At 34.7% G+C, this 18,813-nt stretch overlaps 1 pseudogene; it reads left to right on the forward strand.

Moving 5' to 3' along the window:
- Positions 1–18,813, forward strand: part of LOC109098077 — a 148,574-nt pseudogene that overhangs the window by 105,124 nt on the left and 24,637 nt on the right.

Consider the following 18,813-nt stretch of genomic DNA (forward strand, 5'->3'; position numbering starts at 1 on the left):
CATGTTCTCTCATTATTGTAATGTTTTATTTCATTATTGTGACTGTATCTCATAGTTACATCTCCCAAATGTTCCTTTATTCCCATAATTGTGATTGTATCTCATAATCGTGACTTTATATCTCACAATTGTGATTTTATTTCCCATAATTGTGACTATATCTCATAATTGTGACTACTGTATATCTCACAATTTTGGTTTTATTTCCCATAATCGTAACAATATCTCATAATTATGACTTTATATCTCACAATTGAGGTTTTTATTTCCCATAATTGTGGTTTTATTTTCCATAATTGTGACTATATTTCATAATTGTGACTTTATATCTCACAATTGAGGTTTTTATTTCCCATAATTGTGGTTTTATTTTCCATAATCGTGACTATATTTCATAATTATGACTTTATATCTCAGTTGTTGAGTGTTTTATGCTGTCCCATAAGGTGGTTTATTTTCCATAATTGTGGCTGTATCTCACATTGTGACTTTATATCTCCATAATTGTGTTTTATCTCAATTATGTGACTATATACTCACAATTGTGGTTTGTGGGGGTTAATAATTGGTTTTTTTAATAACACATTAACATACACAATAACTACTACATCTTGTAAAATTCACAAAAACAACTATAACATTAAAAATAATTGCAACTTCATTTTTTATTACTGTGGCTATATTGTGTATATTACACATACTGTAATTGCAACTTCATTTTTTATTACTGTGGCTATATATCTGAAAAAATGCAACTTTATTTAGCGCAATTCTTTTTTTAACCTTATTTTAATTTGAACGTTTTTATAAAATGAACATAGCCCATAAGAAAAATTACCCAAAACAAGCTATTGTTGCATGTTAACAACACACATACATTAATGTAGACTGCTATTAAAACCAATTCACAGAAGTAGGTACAGTACATAAGACTAATCTAGTAGCTGTGTTGTTTTTGTGCAGGGTGCTGCTGCATACCCAGAAAATGAAGACCAGCAGCAGAGGCTGCGAGAGGCTGCTGAAGGGTTACGGGTCGCCACCAATGCAGCCGCTCAAAATGCCATCAAAAAGAAACTGATTCACCGGCTGGAGGTGAGGACATGTATTATGCCACCTCCTGTTCAGTGTCCGCTCTGTGTTTGATTGTGTTTGCCTTGTATCACACAGTTTTAACATACTAAATTATATTGGTGTGGAGGACGCTAATAAAATGTAAAAATGGATTACTATACAAGCCCATTTTTAAGCTCTTTAAACTGCATCCATCCCCCGTTTTGTGTCTGTTTGGGTCAAAACTCATATTAGCAAGAAAGAGGTGGCTTTTTATCAGCCTGTATGTGGTAGCAGTCTTCCCATCGTGGGTATTTTTCCATTGGCCGACAGTTTCTGTTAGTGCAATCCAGCGTTCTGGTTCTGTTTGGTCTCTTCACATCAACAAAAATGGCTTTGTTCTTGAAGTTCTTTTTTCTGTCTCTTCCAGCTATCATCCTTCCTCACACATAGAATATTCTTTCATAAAACAAAGAATCTTTTTCTTGTTGCTCGCCTTCTTTTGTTCTTACTTCTAAAGTGTAGCATGCTGCCACTGGATTTTGCTAAATCCATTTGTGATGGACATCGCCAGAAGCATCCCAAATGCTCTACAATCCTTGCTGAACCTGTAATGAAATTCACTCAGAACGGTCGGGTCTTTGTATGGTTAACAGTACATCTAACCTGGTGCAGAGTGATGCCAAATGTTAGGGCATGTTATGCTCTAAACTGTTTCTCAAGCATGTTCTCTCATCACCGCTGCTGTGTGAATATGAAGAATCACAACACCACAGAGACCCGAGGAAAAACTGGGATTAAAGTCCAAAACCTGACTTGTAATAACCTAACAAATCAATCGGTTCAAAAACGACAAAATTAAATTCAAATCAAACTCACAAATTCTCACAAACTTACTCTTAAGCAGACCTAACCATACCATAATGTAATGTTGATCATGGATCAAATCGATCCACCATGGAAAACAGTGAATATATCTGTGCTGTTTAATGCATTTAAGACATTTTCCTCAGTGCCTACCTGACATGTCACAGGTATATTTTTCATCTGTAAATGTTAGAAAGTCATGCAAACATATTAATTTTGTTGTCAGGAGTGGACAAAGCACGCAAGAGCAATGAACTAAACAGACACAGCACAATCGAATCGGAGCACAATAAATATACATTTTGCTAAAATATTTGTTGTTGTACATTAAATGTCTTTTGTAGAATTTTAAACCTACATGTAAGTGTATTTTTTATAATAGCAGTAATTGTAAAGATACTACAGTACTAATTACTAAGCTCAAATTAGTTATAATAGTTATAATAGCAGTTAAAATGTAGTCATTTTCTTTATTTTTATTTTTAAATCAGTGATTTTAACTTTTAATTTAGTTATTTTAATGGTTTAAAGAGCAATTTTAGATTGTAATGTTCTAATGATCTGCTGTCTGTTAACTATAAAACTATAAAAGGTACAGCTGTCATAAAACCAGAGAGAAAGGCTGCATGGCTAGAAACTGTAAAAAAAAAAAAAAAAAATTAAAATTGCATCGCATCGGTAGCTGCTTCATATGTATCTTTAATGTATCGAATCGGCATCGAGAATCGAAACGTATCATCGAATCATCAAATCAACATATGCACATCCCTAGTTTGTAATATAAAATTATTATTATTATTATTATTATTATTTTCTTAAGTACTTGATTTTTTTATTTTACATTGAAATATTACAATATTTTTATTTACTAGTTTTATTTAGTAGTAGTAAAGTAAAATTATAATAATATTAATAACTATTATTATTATTATTATTATTATTATTATTCCTAATAAATAAATAAAATAATAAAAATGTATTGTAAAAAATATTATAATTTATATTTCTTAATTTACAATGTAATATAGCAATAATATTTCTTATTTTATTTATATAATAATATTATTATTACTTAATATTTATATTTGTATATTTGTATTTATATAAAATAATATTTATTTACATAGAAATTGTAGTAGTAGCAATATATTTATTATTAATAATAATATATATTTATTGTTGTTGTATTGTCATATTTATATATATATATATTTATATATTCACTGCATTTTTGGTCAGATAGTGCTGTCCTACGTTTTTTTTTTATCACAATTTTTTTTTTTTTTTTTGGCTATTAGTTTTTTTTTTTTTTTTTATTGTTTTTTTTTTTTTTTAATTGTGCAGCCGTACCAGATGCAATAGTCTGCCACTGTTTCCACATTTGTTATTTGCTGTGTTAGTAATTATTGAAGCTGTAATTCGTTATTGTTATTTGTCTGGAACAGAATGCAGCTAAGCAGGCCGCAGCCGCAGCTACGCAAACCATTGCCGCCGCCCAGAACGCAGCTGCATCCAATAAAAACACCATGTCACATCAGCAGCTCGTGTTCAGCTGCAAGGTATTGTGGGTAGTTCTGTTCTATTTAGTTCAGGTTTTTTGTATTTGAATGAAACTATTCTGACTGTGGATTTGTGGATGCTCTTCAGGCAGTGGCTGACCATATCCCACAACTAGTTCAGGGAATGAGGGGCAGTCAGGCCCACCCTGAAGATCTTGGTCCAAAACACCCCCATAACATCCCAACCAAAATTTCCCTCAAGTAAAAACCAAAATCACTTTGTTTATTTAGCAGGCTCTGATTTGACGTTTAAATGATCCTATCATTCATTTCTTGTCTCCAAACAGCCGGGGAGCAAAATGGTGACGTCTGCTAAAGCGGCCGTTCCGACGGTAACCGACCAGGCAGCTGCGATGCAACTTGGTCAATGTGCAAAGAACCTGGCCACCTGCCTGGCAGAGCTGCGCACAGCTGCACAGAAGGTGCCCACAGTTCACTGCCTCCTAGTAGATCCAAGACACCTTTAAATACTGAAGCACACTGTAATAATAACCTTCCTCCAATGCACTACATCAAGCGTAGAGTTTCATCCTTCCATTACTCATGTTTTAAAGGGACAGTTTAGACAGAAATTATAGTTTTATTATAATTTAAGATGTGCTCATATTTTCCGCAAATCACCAAAATTAAAAAACAAACACAATAATAACACAAAATAACCTTCCATGAGATATTAAGACAAACTTTGGGCTTCGGGTGTGCACTTAAATGAACAAATACACACAATAATATGTCAAAATGTCCGTCTTGGTGAGATTTCACCTACTGTTAACGCAATCAGTTATGTCTTAAGTGAACATAAACAGTTGGGAAGTAATCGAAGGATTGTTAGTATATTAGTTCTGTGCATTCAGTCTTAAAGTGACTGCAGCCTAATAAACCTGCTGCTGTCTGAGTCATTTAAAGTTAATCAAACAACAAATGAAATTGAGAGAATCATACATTTCTCATCACTGAATAACTTTAGTAACTCAATTAAGAATGGTTTTATATTTAATTAATGCTATGCAGTTTTATATTTGATTACTATTTCTGTATAGTTAGGCTATTGTTTAAGAAGGCTAAATTGTTTGTAGTCTTTATCTTTTTTATTCTGTATCGGTCCAATTGTTGGTAGTTTTCTTCTTTTTATTGTATTACAGACTGTTTCAACTGTTTATTGACATTAAAATGCTCTGAAAAAAACATAGACAAATTTGGCAACGCAGATTTCACAACATTTTCATTGAATTGTCAGTTTGAGCAACAGAAAGCTGATTGTTTGAAAGTGACGTGCTTCGTACATCTCTACACTATTGATAATAGACTTTAGTCGGGTTAGACGCCATATTGAAATTAACGAGGATGAAAACAAATAGACTTAGTCTTAACAATGGCACTGTATAAAATAGGGCTGTGCAATTAATCGCATTCAATTGTCGTGCGCATCTCATCAGTAAAGCCGGTCCGTGATTAGTACTAAATCACCATCACCTGCTTTCAGATTGAGCGGGTTTCACTACAAAGAGCCGTAGTTCACTGACAAGCTAGACGATATCGCGTTCGAAATCGAATGCGATTAATCTGCGATTATGAGGGCGAACATCAAAAACTTAAATTGAAAAAAAAACATACTTAATGAAAGCCGCTCCATCTGAAAGCAGGTGATGCTGATTGCTGAGATGCGCACGACAATCGAATTCGATTAATTGCACAGCCCTAGTATAAAAGTCCTAGATGACGTAATTTTGCGCAACTCACTTTCAAAACCGTTTTATGAGGTTATTAACTACTGGAAGTAGTTTTTTTTTTTTTTTTTTTTTTTCAGAAAGACATTTATCAGTTAAAAAACTGATATATTGTTAAACAACAGTAGAATCTACTAAACGCACTGTACTTCAGTCCCTCGGAGCTTTGTGTTCAGTCCTGTCAAAAATAAAAAATGGCACTACCCTGTCTAAGGTGTATGGACAAACTTTTCACGAAAGTTGGGTGAAAATGATTGTTTGTTTGTTATCTTTGTGTTTTGTTCCATAGGCTCATGAGGCGTGTGGTCCTCTGGAGATCGACTCGGCTCTCAACGCTGTTCAGACTCTCAAGAGTGAACTACAAGATGCTAAAATGGCCACACTGGAAGGACAACTCAAACCGCTGCCGGGACAATCGGTAGGTGAAATTTATCATATAAAACTAAATCATCAGACTTTTTAGCAGTAGTCCTCACCGTTACTTCTTCACACTTGTGTCTGTAGTTGGAGAAGTGTGCTCAGGATCTCGGAAGTACATCTAAAGCTGTGGGCTCCTCCATGGCTCAGTTATTGACCTGTGCTGCCCAGGGCAATGAACATTATACTGGTGAGATGACCTATGTTGCTTTTCAGCATATGAAACACAATATTTCAGGAGAATATGTCTATACTGAAAATGAAACGTGCAATATAACAACAGGATTTACACAAGTAGGACATGTTCCTGGATGAACTTTGGGTCCTTGATTGTTTGGTAGAACACAAACAGCAAATGTTGATCCATGAACATGTCTTGTTTTTGTAAATAATGTTAAACGGAATGATGAACTATTTGAATACAAATTTAAATAAATGCTTCAAACATGCTTAATCTGAAGCAATTTACAATTCGTTCGAGATATATCTTGTTATGTGTGTTTGCCGGGAATCGAACCCAAGACCTTGGCATCCCTAGTGAAATTCTCTACTAGCTGAGCTAAACAAAAAGTACTGTAGTTAATCATCCAAGTATCTTTTGCGATTTTTTTTTGCAACAAAAACAGAGACATTTGCAGAAATATCTAAATTCTTCTCGTAAAAATGCATCTATGAGATGCTTGTAAACTGGTTGAGTTTTCCCAACAAAGCTGCTTCTTCCAAATTAAAGGCATGAAAACTGAGAGGAGAGCGATACTGTAACTTACCTGCACCACCCATCAATTTTTCACTCTGTCTGCCTGGATCGCCAATCTCAGGGGAGCTTCTGAAGACAGATTTTAATGGCATGCTCGAACAAGCTCCTGCAGCTTCTCAAGCCAAGGGTATAACTAACCCCCATCCCTCATTAATCTTATTTTCAGTAGATTTAACATACCATCAGCAATTGGGCTCTACTTGGCTGGATAATGCAATTTGATGCAATTTGACTGCATTGGCCCTTCCTTTTTTTTCGCTTTCTGTTCTATAAGTAAAGGCCAGATCCCATATGGCGCCTTATTTTCTTTCCACACTCATTTGCTGGAACAGCAGGGGCATTCTGGGTCAACCACACGGCAAAATGAGGCTTAAAGCTTTATTTGGAGCAAGATTTGAAAAATGTCCCTCATTTTGCATTACAGTTTATTGCAGTCGGTCAGTAGACGTAAAAATAAGGTTAAAAAACAAATGTGTTGCTAACTTATTATTTATGGATATGTAAGATGTGCAGACATGGATGAGACCAGAATGAGTTTTTTATGACTGATACCAGTGTTGATAACTAAGAGAAGAATGTGGTTGAACGCCATTTATAATGCAATAATGGTATCAAAAAATTAAATAAAAAAAATCATACAAATTGGCAAAACTAGATGAACATTTATTTGGCACATTTTCTCTTTGAAAACAAACAATCTGAAGATTAATTAGGCCAAGCAGATATCATTATTTAATTATGCAGATAATCAGTCTTTTACAATGATAGACCGATATAATGCCAAATATCATCCAATTAATCGGATTTGTCCAGTCAGTTATTGTAATAGATGTAATCTCATAGTATCAAAAATCAGATGATTAATTGTTCAGAGTGATATATGCCGTGATTGCTATGGTAGATATAATATCAGAATGTCAAATATAATTTATGATCTGGCCGATGTATTGATCGATAACTGATAGATATAATCTCAGAATGCCAAATGTTCGATTGCTATGATAAATATTCTCAGATTGCTAGATATCATTGTAGTCTGCCCAGTTTATCAGAGCACTGATAATTATAATCTCCTAGTGACATATATTATAGATTAAATGATCTGATTAATATATTGGTTGATCATTATGATCAAAATAATCTCATAATGTCAGATATTGAGAGATTAATCAACCAATAATTGCCAAATTCAATGACTTATCACTCTAGTCAATAAATCAGCTTATCACCGAGATAGATATAATGTCACAGTGTTAAATATTGATGATATATTGGTCGATTAATATGCTAGAAAGATATAATATTAAATGTCAAATTTATGCAGATTAATCAGACGGGCCAATATATTGGTCACTCACTATGATAAATATAATCTCAAAATTGTTCAGTCTGGTTGATGCATATTGACTGATTAATTGGTGTTAAATTGCCCAATTGCTATGATAAATATCATCTCAGAATACCAAGTATAGTCTTGTTAATATATTGGTTGATCACTGATATAATCTCAGAAATATTGCAAATATTATCCGATTAATCGGTCTAGCTGTTATATCGGTAGATCACTGAAATAGATATAATAGCAGAATCTCAAATATTGTACAGTTAATTGGTCTGACTGTAATATCAGTAGATTACTGTAATATATATATATATATATATATATATATATATATATTATATATATATAGTATATATATGTATGTCTGACTGTTATATCGGTAGATCATTGTAATAGATATAATCTCAAAATGCCAAATATTGGTTGATTAATCAGTCTGACGATTATATTGGTAGACCACTGTGATAGATATAATCTAAGAATGCCAAATATTGGCCAATTAATCGGTCTGTTATTTCGGTAGATCATTGTAATAAATGTAATCTCAAAATTGCAAATATTGGCCTATTAATTAGTCTGATGATTATATTGTTAGATTACTGTGCTATATATGCCAAAAATTGTCCAATTAATCATCCTGGTCCGTATATCAGTTATAATATATATACTTGCAATTGCTTATATTTGTGTGTGTGTTTGCGGCAGGTGTGGCAGCCAGGGAAACAGCTCAAGCTCTGAGGACGTTGGCCCAGGCCGCGAGGGGAGTGGCAGCGAGTACCGTGGAGCCCCAAGCTGCAGCGGCCATGCTGGACTCTGCCTGTCACGTAATGGAGGGCTCGGCCATGCTAATCCACGAAGCCCACCAAGCCCTAGTGTGCCCTGGTGATGCTGAGAGCCAGCAGAGATTAGCACAGGTAGAATTCCACCTTTAAACAACATGCAAATAACGACAGATGTCCACCCATCTGCGAGAACATTTATTCAATGACAAGCTAAAGTAGAAGTTTGGTTACATAGTTATCCAAAAAAAGTGTTTATTCGTCTTTATATAAGGCCAGAATAGTTTTTGTCTTCTTCAGCTACTGTGTTAAAACCGGATCAGTCTCCCATCAGCTCCCTCTTGGCAATTATCTGCAATAAACTGAGCTATTTTCTATTGTCTCTCTGTTTCTCGGCGGCTCTTTTTCTGGAAGGTACCAGCGTGCCTCCTGATTCGCACAGGCTCCTTTGGGATGCAAACATATTGCTCGGCATATGTCTGTGACAGTGGCATAAATTAGGGACACGGATTTCTCTGTTGTGCCGAGGGGCTGATTTGAATTTTAGATTCACGCCGCATCTCTCCGGGCCTTTGTAGAGTTATTGATGAATGTGTGTGTTTGTTGGTGTTTTTCAGGTGGCGAAGGCTGTCTCTCACTCTCTGAATAACTGTGTGAACTGCTTACCTGGACAGAAGGATGTGGACATGGCTCTCAGGAGCATTGGCGAGGCCAGTAAAAAATTGCTTGTGGAAAATGTATGTTTTTTTTTGTCAGTTCTGTGTAGCTACTAGTGAGTCTAAACATAAAACTGTGTAAATGATCAGATAAAATGTTATTACATATATTGTCGCAATTTTTAAATGCTGTTGACAGAAATTCCATCTGATCATGTTTCATGAATGAGGCCCAACAGTGATCAACCCTAACTTTTTCCAGCTTCCTCCATGCTCCAAATCCTTCCAAGAAGCCCAGACGGACCTGAACCACACGGCAGCGGAGCTCAATCATTCAGCCGGGGATGTGGTGCAGTCTTCACGTGGGAACAGCAGCCAGCTGGCTATGGCTTCTGGGAAGTTCAGCCAAGACTTTGACGAGTTTTTAGATGCTGGCATCGAGATGGCTGGACACACTCAGGTACAGTTTCAGTGCCCTCTAAGAGCTGAGAGATGGTTCTTGACATGCTCCGCCCACAGAGAAATCTCATTGGTCCATTCATGCATTTAGCAGACGCTTTTATCTAAATCAACTTACAAAAGAGGAACCAAACAACTCTTCAAAGAGCTAACGATATTCATAATACACATTGCCATGTTTATTAAACAGCTAGATTAGGTCCAAAATCCCACTTGCATAACTTCGCATTTATCAGATATGTTCTTTCTCAAAGTGAATTTGTTGCTTTGCACAACATTTTGCTTTCAGTGAAATAACAATCAATTTTCATGTACACATGTATACTGTTGTTCAAAAGATGTAAGATGTTTTTGAAAGAAGTTACTTATGCTCACCAAGGCTGCATTTATGTTTAAAAATACATTAAAAAGAGTAATTTCACAAAATATTATTGCAATTTAAAATAAGTGTTTTCTATTTGAATATATTTTAAAATGTAATGTTTTCCTGTGATCAAAGCTGAATTTTCAGCATCATTAAAAAGGAATCATTCTAATATGCTGATTTGATGCTCAAGAAACAATTATGATTGTTATCAATATTGAACAACAATTATTCTTATCAATATTTAAAAGCAAAAATGAAACATAATAATTCAAGGAAAAATGAAACATTTTGATTCAAAGATCAGCATTTATTTAAAATAATATTTTTTGTAACAAAAGTAGCAGTAAACACTTTTAGAATTTAATGCATCCTTGCTGAATAATTATTACTTTCTTTAAAAAAAAAAATCAACTTTTGAAAGGTAGTATGCACAGTGTATATGTTAAACAACTAACCAAAGAGAAAAAACTAATGGCAGTCACATTTTCTAAAATGATTCATTTGTTAATTAGCGCCTCACATCTAATTCACTCAGGCACATAATTGTTCCAGAGAGCATGAAGATGCTCCACCCTAATGAAATCTTTGATGATGTTCTCGTTCTGCATGTTTTGTTGATTAATTTGGAGAGGCGGGCGAGCAGAGGGGTTGATGGAGCGTGACATGCCCATTAAAGGATGACTGAGAGATAGTGCGGGACACAGAGGTCTAGCAGGACAAAACAGGCCAGAAGCCATCAGCAGATAGTCTTGCTCTTTGAGATTAATGCCCATTGAAATGACATGTAAAATAAGAGCCACTGTTTGCTTTTTTGAGGGCAAAATTAGAAAAGCAAACACTGTAAATAATCAAAAGTTTGGAAAACAAGGGTTTAAGGCAACCAGCTTCAGGAGATATTTTCAGTTTATGCAACAAAAAGTTGAGAAAATTCAAAAATCTACTGCAAAAGCAAATTGGAAAAGCTCTAAAATCTCCTGAAGCTTGGTTGCCTTAAACTCTTAAGGTTTCTCAACTTTTGATTTTTTTTTTACAGTGAATCAACTTGGATCATGAATATTAATTATGTGGAATCATATAATTAATATTCAGTAGGCCTACAATTGCCTTGAAAGGCAGACAATGGTTTACCACCTGTTTTGGTCTGTTCTTTACACAAAACTGTCATATGTCTACAGAAGATGTGAAATATGTTGCTTAAGTAAGCTGTATGGACCACATTTATGATACTTTTATAGTATTTTGCATCCTTTTTGAAGTTTGAAAGCTTCCCCATTTATACTTGCATGGAAAATATTACAAGCAAGTTTACATTTTGCATCTTAAAATTCTAAGTTTATAACAGAATTGCAAGAAGTAAAGTTAGAATTGTGAAATAAAAAGTCGAAATTAACTTTGTTTTTATTCCGTGGCAGAAACAAGCTTTCATAGAAAAGTGACGAATATGTTATTAAAAACATCTTTTGTGATCCTTAGAAGTAAGTAAGTCATATGGGTTTAAAACAAAAGAGCGTAGTGATATTTTTAGGTAACCTATCCCTTTAAATTTTGTAACCATAAAATATAACCTGTATTCAAAGAACACCGCACATTTTTCTGCTGAAATAAAGTTGAAGAACAACACAGGCTTAGCTGCCGTCTTTTGTTTCCATAGTCCAAAGATGACCAGATCCAGGTGATTGGCAACCTGAAGAACATCTCTATGGCATCCAGCAAGCTGCTGCTGGCCGCCAAGTCCCTCTCCGTTGATCCAGGGGCGGCAAATGCCAAGAACCTCCTCGCAGCTGCGGCACGGTAGGAATGAGCTTCATTCGGCGGTCTAGAGAGAGTTTAGTGATCATTAACCACTCAACCTGAGGGGCAGCCTGCTGGCCAAAAACAAAAAATGAGCTATTCAGCTGAATGTTTTTGAAAAATGAGAAACTGTGTGTATGAGTGTGTGAGTGCATGCCTAGCTAACCATGTTTTGGAGACATTTGTATCCAGAAGCCACACAAATTAAACAATGGAAATAAGTTTTGTTGGTCACGCTTTATTTTAAGGTCCAGTTCTCGCTATTAACAACCCATTAACTATGGCTTTTGCCTCAATAAACTTCTGATTTATAGCTAATTTAAGTAATATAAGAACTAATAAACAGCTATTATTAATAGTTATAAATGTAAATTTTAAGTTAATGGAATTGAATAGGAATATGGAATATGAACATGCACAATAAAAAAACAAAAGAAAAAATAAAAAACTATAGTAATACATAATAACTAGTACAGTTTTGCATGCTAATAAACTATTAAAATAAAAGTGTGAATTAGGCAGGATTATATACGTGCCATACTATTAGTTGGGATTCATTTCGGACTATTAACTATGAATGTTTGGCAAAAACATTTTTGTGTTATGTTAGCCGGTAGTTGTTAAGTTTAGTTGAAAGTCTCTTCACATCCCGATAGCAAACACCAAGTAAAGTGGTCTAAACTTACATGTGTTTATATCATCTGTGGAATGCATAGGACCATAAAATGTTCATCCAAAAATGTTTGTATGGTATACTTCATTAGCACGTCCCATGAAAGTGAAAAGGACATTACGATAGGCTGTCCTGCCTGCCTGTCAAAATATGTATTTGCATACCTCTGCGCACCCTGTTTATGTAGAGATGATACGTCATCAGCCCGTTCCAGCGAGAGTGAAAAGGCGCTATTATTGTAATATTATGCGCTTTCTGTATTTTTTTGTTCTCACGGGTGAATGAGACATGAGGTAATCTAACAGCGTTACATTCAATCCTCCACCAAAGCCATCTCTCATCGTGTCACTGGTTATTCTCTGGTCTGCCTGTGTGCGCGCTCATGTGTTTTGGAGAAGGCGTGGCTTTGCAGAGTCATCATGCAGGGAGGGCGGGGATCAAAGCTAGCTGGCTATCGCTAGCCTTTCTGAAATCGCCTACCCTACCTTTAATAGTGAGCATTAGTCCTTAAAATTGAATTGTCTATGTTCTGTCTACCAAATGTCACCTTGAGGAAAACAAATGAATACACACTACTCTGGTCAAGCAAACATGTATGGAGAGTGTGTTTGTTCATCTGTTTTTGTTTGTTAGTTTGCAAGTGTTTGTATTTAAGTGAGTGTGTATGTTTGTTAGTGCATTTTGTTTGATTATGTATGAGTGATTGAGTAAATGTTTTGTTTATTAATTGTTGTTTTTGCTTGTGTGTTTGCTTGTTATTGTGTGAGTGTGTTTGTGATTGTTAGTGTGAGTTTTGTTTGTTAGTGTAAGTATATTTGTGTATTAGAATGCATTTTTGTTTGTTCTTGTATAAGTAGGTTTGTTAGTGTGCATTTTATGTGAATTTTGTTTGTTATTGTGTATGTTTGTTAGTCTGTGTGAGTATTGTTATTGATTGAGATTGTTATTGATTGATTGAGTATTGTTATTGATTGAGAATTTTGTTTGTTATTGTGCTGGCATGTTTGTGTTTGTTATATTGGTAGCACTTTATTTTACAGTCCTGTTCCTCATGTACATACAATGTACTTATTGTAGTAATTACAATAACTAGGCACTTACCCTGAACCTACCCCTAAACCATGTAGTTATCTTATATTACCAGTACTTTCTTGGGTAAGTACACTGTAATTATATGTAAGTACACGTACTATAAAATAAAGTGCAACCATTGCATTTGTTGTTGTGTGAGTATGTTTGTGTTTATTATTGTGTGAGGGAGAGTTTTGTTATTGTGTGTGTGCTTTGTAAGTATTTAAGTTGTTTGTTATTGTGTATGTTTGTTGTGTGTTTGAGTTTTGTTTATCGTGTGAGTATTCTTTTGTTTCTATTGTGCATGTTTTGTTTGTTTAATGTTTAATTTTTTTATGTGTGGGCGTATTTTTGCTTGCACATGTGTTTGTGTGTGTGTGTGTGTGTGTTAGCTTGTTTGTTTGTTGATTTGTTATTTGGATGTTCTTGAATGTGAGTGTTTTTGTTTGTTATTGTGTGAGTATGTTTGTGTTAATGTGTGTTTGGGTGTGAGTGATTGGATTGTTAAAAGGTTTTGTTTGGATTTACATGTATGTGAAAGTTTTTGTTTGTGGTTTTATTATTGACTTTACTCCTGTGTTTATTAGTGTGTCAGGTTTTTGTGTTTTGTCCAACGTCCCCCACACAAGCGTAATAATACAGCATTATAGACATATAATAAATAATGTCATAAAGAAAATAGGAAGAAAAAAAAAGGAGAATTGTTTTGGGCTCGAGTTACATTTACGGCCAGAATTAGGGGATAGAAAATATTATTAGCTCAATATAAAAACAATCAAAGTCAGTGGAAAATACCAATCATGATGAAAAACATTTCTGTGTGTGTGTGTGTGTGAGAGAGAGAGAGAGAGAGAGAGAGAGAGAGTGCTGCAGAATCCTCTCAGGTATCACCAGAAAGCAGCTGCTCCTGAGGGTTTTGAGCTAAATTGATTTAGTTTCCTTAATGAAGGAGAGAGCATACTGACACACATACACTCCAACACACACATACACTCACTCACTCAAATCTTGGCTCATATGAGTGTAACAAAACCTTGTTTGTCATGATTCTGATAAATTTATAAGACCTCAATGTTAGTGCCTCCTTCCTACATTTAGGGACTGAAAGCTCAATGAGAAAAATAGATTTGATAAGTGAAGTCTTTGAAGGAGCTTTTTGTGTCATTCTGACTGTGTGTGATTTTCTGTGTTTCAGAGCGGTCACAGAGAGCATTAATCAACTCATCACACTGTGTACCCAGCAGGCACCAGGACAAAAAGAGTGTGATAACGCTCTACGAGAACTCGAGGTACTAACACACACTTAATCTCTCAAAGTTTTATCCTTTTTATATTTGAGTATTGATGAAATTATGATGGTTTTGTACTTCTATGAATGTAAAGGAAAATAATTAATTGCTTTCTTATTAACATACATATATGAATATTTCTATATATATATATATATATATATATAAAATATATATATATATATATAAAATTTATATTCATATTTTTAATAAATATTTAGAATTTTTTCATATATATTTCGACAAACAGTATGAAATAAACTTGATAAGGGCCTGTTTTTTCCCACTAGGTCTTCTATGGTGGTCTTATATAAATAAGATCAATGTTAGATCATATTTGGCCTTATTTGTTGATTAAAAACAGCGTTTTATGTGATGTCTTTGTGAAAAATTCAAATATACCAGCCACAGGTCCGTTGTGTGTTAAAGTAGAGCCAACAATGATGATTTGGGGTCTGTGAATTATTATAATTTATGTCCAAACCTGTGTGTGTCACCAGTAATCATTTTAAAATGGGTTGTTTCTGCCCCACACACAATGCTTTTTGTTCATTTTCTGAGGTATTTGGTGGTGTGGTTTTTATTACATTTATGAGCCTTGAAATATCTCAGAGCAACAGGCATGTTCAACATCTTAAGGTGTATTAACCTTTCCCTCTCCCACGTACACACAGGCTGTTCGAGGAATGTTGGATAATCCCAATGAGCCGGTCAGCGATCTCTCTTATTTTGACTGCATTGAGAGCGTTATGGAGAATTCCAAGGTAAAGAATCCATCACAAACATTCCTGAATTCTTTAAAGAAATGTGTTCGTTCCAAATGTTTACACATCTCGCCGTCTGACTGAACAGGTTCTCGGGGAGTCCATGGCTGGAATCTCACAGCATTGTAAGACGGGAAACGTGCCAGCGTTCGGGGATTGTGTGGGTGTGGCGTCCAAAGCGCTGTGTGGGTTGACTGAGGCGGCGGGACAGGTGAGCTTTTGGCCTGATACTCTCTGAGGCTGCTTCCACAATGCATTTGAAGCATTATGCTTTAGAAATGCAATTACAAATTCAATAGCTAACTTTTATCAACACCATTTGATTTAATCGACAACTTGGACTTGTTTTCATTCATCAGTAAATTATAATATAATATAATACAATAATACAGACAGAAAATAATAGATTAAAAGATTCAAAACATAGCTGTGCTGCTATTGATTATATACGTTTTTTTATATTTTATATATATTTTACTGTCTACAGTGCATTGATTTTGTCAGCAGAGATGTTTTATGTGAAAAAAAAGGTTCATTTTGGAGTAGTATTAGAATTTTTTTTTTAAATAATGTTGTGCAAAAGCTAATTAAGAAAAAATGTAATGTATAATGTAATGTAATAATTATGAATATATTAATTAAAACATGTAAAAAAAAACAAATAAAGAAATTAATGGATTAAAGAAACAAAAGTAATTTATTGTGGTTGATTAATTGGTTAGTATTCATTTTGTCTCGCCTCTTCATATGCATTTAAAAGTAATAATAAATATTTATTATAATAATGTACACTACACAAATGAATCTTGCACAACAAGTGAAATTTATAAACATTAAATAAATATAACAATTAATATAATATAATAATATTAAGTAAGTAAATAAATATGTATATTTTGGTTTCAAGTTGAATTTACTAGTTATTAACTCCCAACTTCTTATTTTGGTGTGCCTTTGTTTTTCGGCAGGCCTCTTATTTGGTGGGAGTCTCAGACCCCAACAGCCAGTCCGGTCATCAGGGATTGGTCGATCCCATCCAGTTTGCAAGAGCCAATCAGGCGATTCAGATGGCCAGCCAGAATCTGGTGGACCCGGCCAGCAGCCCATCCCAGGTTACTGGCTCTTTCAGTATCAAGTTTCATTCTTTATTTTCTACTTGTCTGACCATATCCTGCTTGGGTTTTTGAATCTCTGTGGCTTGCATTTCCTCATCTTTTTGTTTGTGTAGGTTTTGTCAGCAGCTACCATTGTTGCAAAGCACACCTCGGCTCTTTGCAACGCCTGTCGTCTGGCGTCTTCCAAAACAGCCAATCCTGTAGCCCGGAGACATTTCGTGCAGTCAGCCAAAGAGGTCGCCAATACAACGGCTAACCTTGTCAAAACTATAAAGGTGCAGCCTTCAATTAATTACCAAAAGATCATTCGGTACCAAAGTAATTGATAATTGATTTAATCGTGTTCATTAGCATGAAAAACGTGAGCTTGTCTGAGCATTTGCAACCTTATAAGCATTATTTATGTGTGAGGGTTGAAGTGTTTGAGCAGATGTGATCTCTCTGCTGTGTTTCTCAGGCCTTGGATGGGGATTTCTCAGATGAGAACCGCGAGAGATGCCGAGTGGCCACGACCCCGCTGATAGAAGCTGTGGATAATCTCTCCACCTTTGCCTCCAACCCTGAGTTTGCCAGCATTCCTGCGCAGATAAGCCATGAGGTGATGAAATACTGAATACCACAATATTTCATATATATAGCTCGTTGCGATCACTCTCCGTGTTGATAAAGCAACGCTCCACTGATTTATTGTTCAGCGACTCTTTGTAAGAAATCATTTATTTGTTCTATTTAAGTACAGTAAAACTTTTTAGTATCACAACAGTTCATTACAGAGCTGCATTACAGAGGGTCGTATGATTCACATATTCGTCCTTTTATTCTAAACTAGCTCAAGCAGCTATTAATGTTTTTTTCCCTCTGGTGATTTGTTTTTGTTGTCATTCGGATTAGATAACGTCTCATGTAAACAGTCCACTGAATCTTTCATTCAGAATGATTTTAATCAGAATGACAAAAAGTGTACATGTATATGTGGCTATTGAATCATTTACCTAACCGATTTGTTCAAAAGGACTGATTCTTTCAGGAACAAAACAAATGACTGTCTTTGAATGAATCATTTAATCATTCACTCAACTGATTTGTTCAAAAGCACTGATTCTTTCAGGAACAAAACAAATGACTGTCTTTGAATGAATCATTTAATCATTCACTCAACTGATTTGTTCAAAAGCACTGATTCATTCAGGATCAAAACAAATGACTGTCTTTTGGAATGAATCATTTAATCATTCACTCAACTGATTTTGTTCAAAAGCACTGATTCTTTCAGGAACAAAACAAATGACTGTCTTTTGAATGCATAATCATTTAATCATTCACTCAACTGATTTGTTCAAAAGCACTGATTCTTTCAGGAACAAAACAAATGACTGTCTTTGAATGAATCATTTAATCATTCACTCAACTGATTTGTATTCAAAGCACGGATTCATTCAGGAACAAAACAAATGACTGTCTTTGAATGAATCATTTAATCATTCACTCAACGCTGATTGTTGTTCAAAAAGGCACTGATTCATTCAGGAACAAAACAAATGACTGTCCTTTGAATGAATCATTTAATCAACCGCGAACTGATTTGTTCACGAGCACTGATTCATTCAGGATCAAAACAAATGACTGGTCTTTGAATGAATCAAATCATTCACTCAACTGATTTGTTCAAATAAGCACTGATTCTTTATTTAATCATTCACTCAACTAATTATTTAAAAAACAAATCAAATCATTCACTCAAAAAAACTTAAAAAAAACACTGATTCTTGTTCAGGATCAAACAAAATGACTGTCTTTGAATGAATCATTTAATCATTCACTCAACTGATTCGTTCAAAAGCACGGATTCATTCAGGAACAAAACAAATGACTGTCTTTGAATGAATCATTTAATCAACTACGATCAACTGATTCTTCAAAAGCACTGATTCATTCAGGAAACAAAACAAATGACTGTCTGTTGAATGAATCATTTATCATTCAACAGTCAACTGATTTGTTTCAAAAGCACTGATTTCATGGAACAAAACAATGACTGTCTTTGAATGAATCATTTAATCATTCACTCAACTGATTTGTTCAAAAGCACTGATTCATTCAGGATCAAAACAAATGACTGTCTTTGAATGA

The sequence above is a fragment of the Cyprinus carpio genome, chromosome B25 (genome assembly GCF_018340385.1).
Source record: "Cyprinus carpio isolate SPL01 chromosome B25, ASM1834038v1, whole genome shotgun sequence".
NCBI classification, from domain to species: domain Eukaryota; kingdom Metazoa; phylum Chordata; class Actinopteri; order Cypriniformes; family Cyprinidae; genus Cyprinus; species Cyprinus carpio.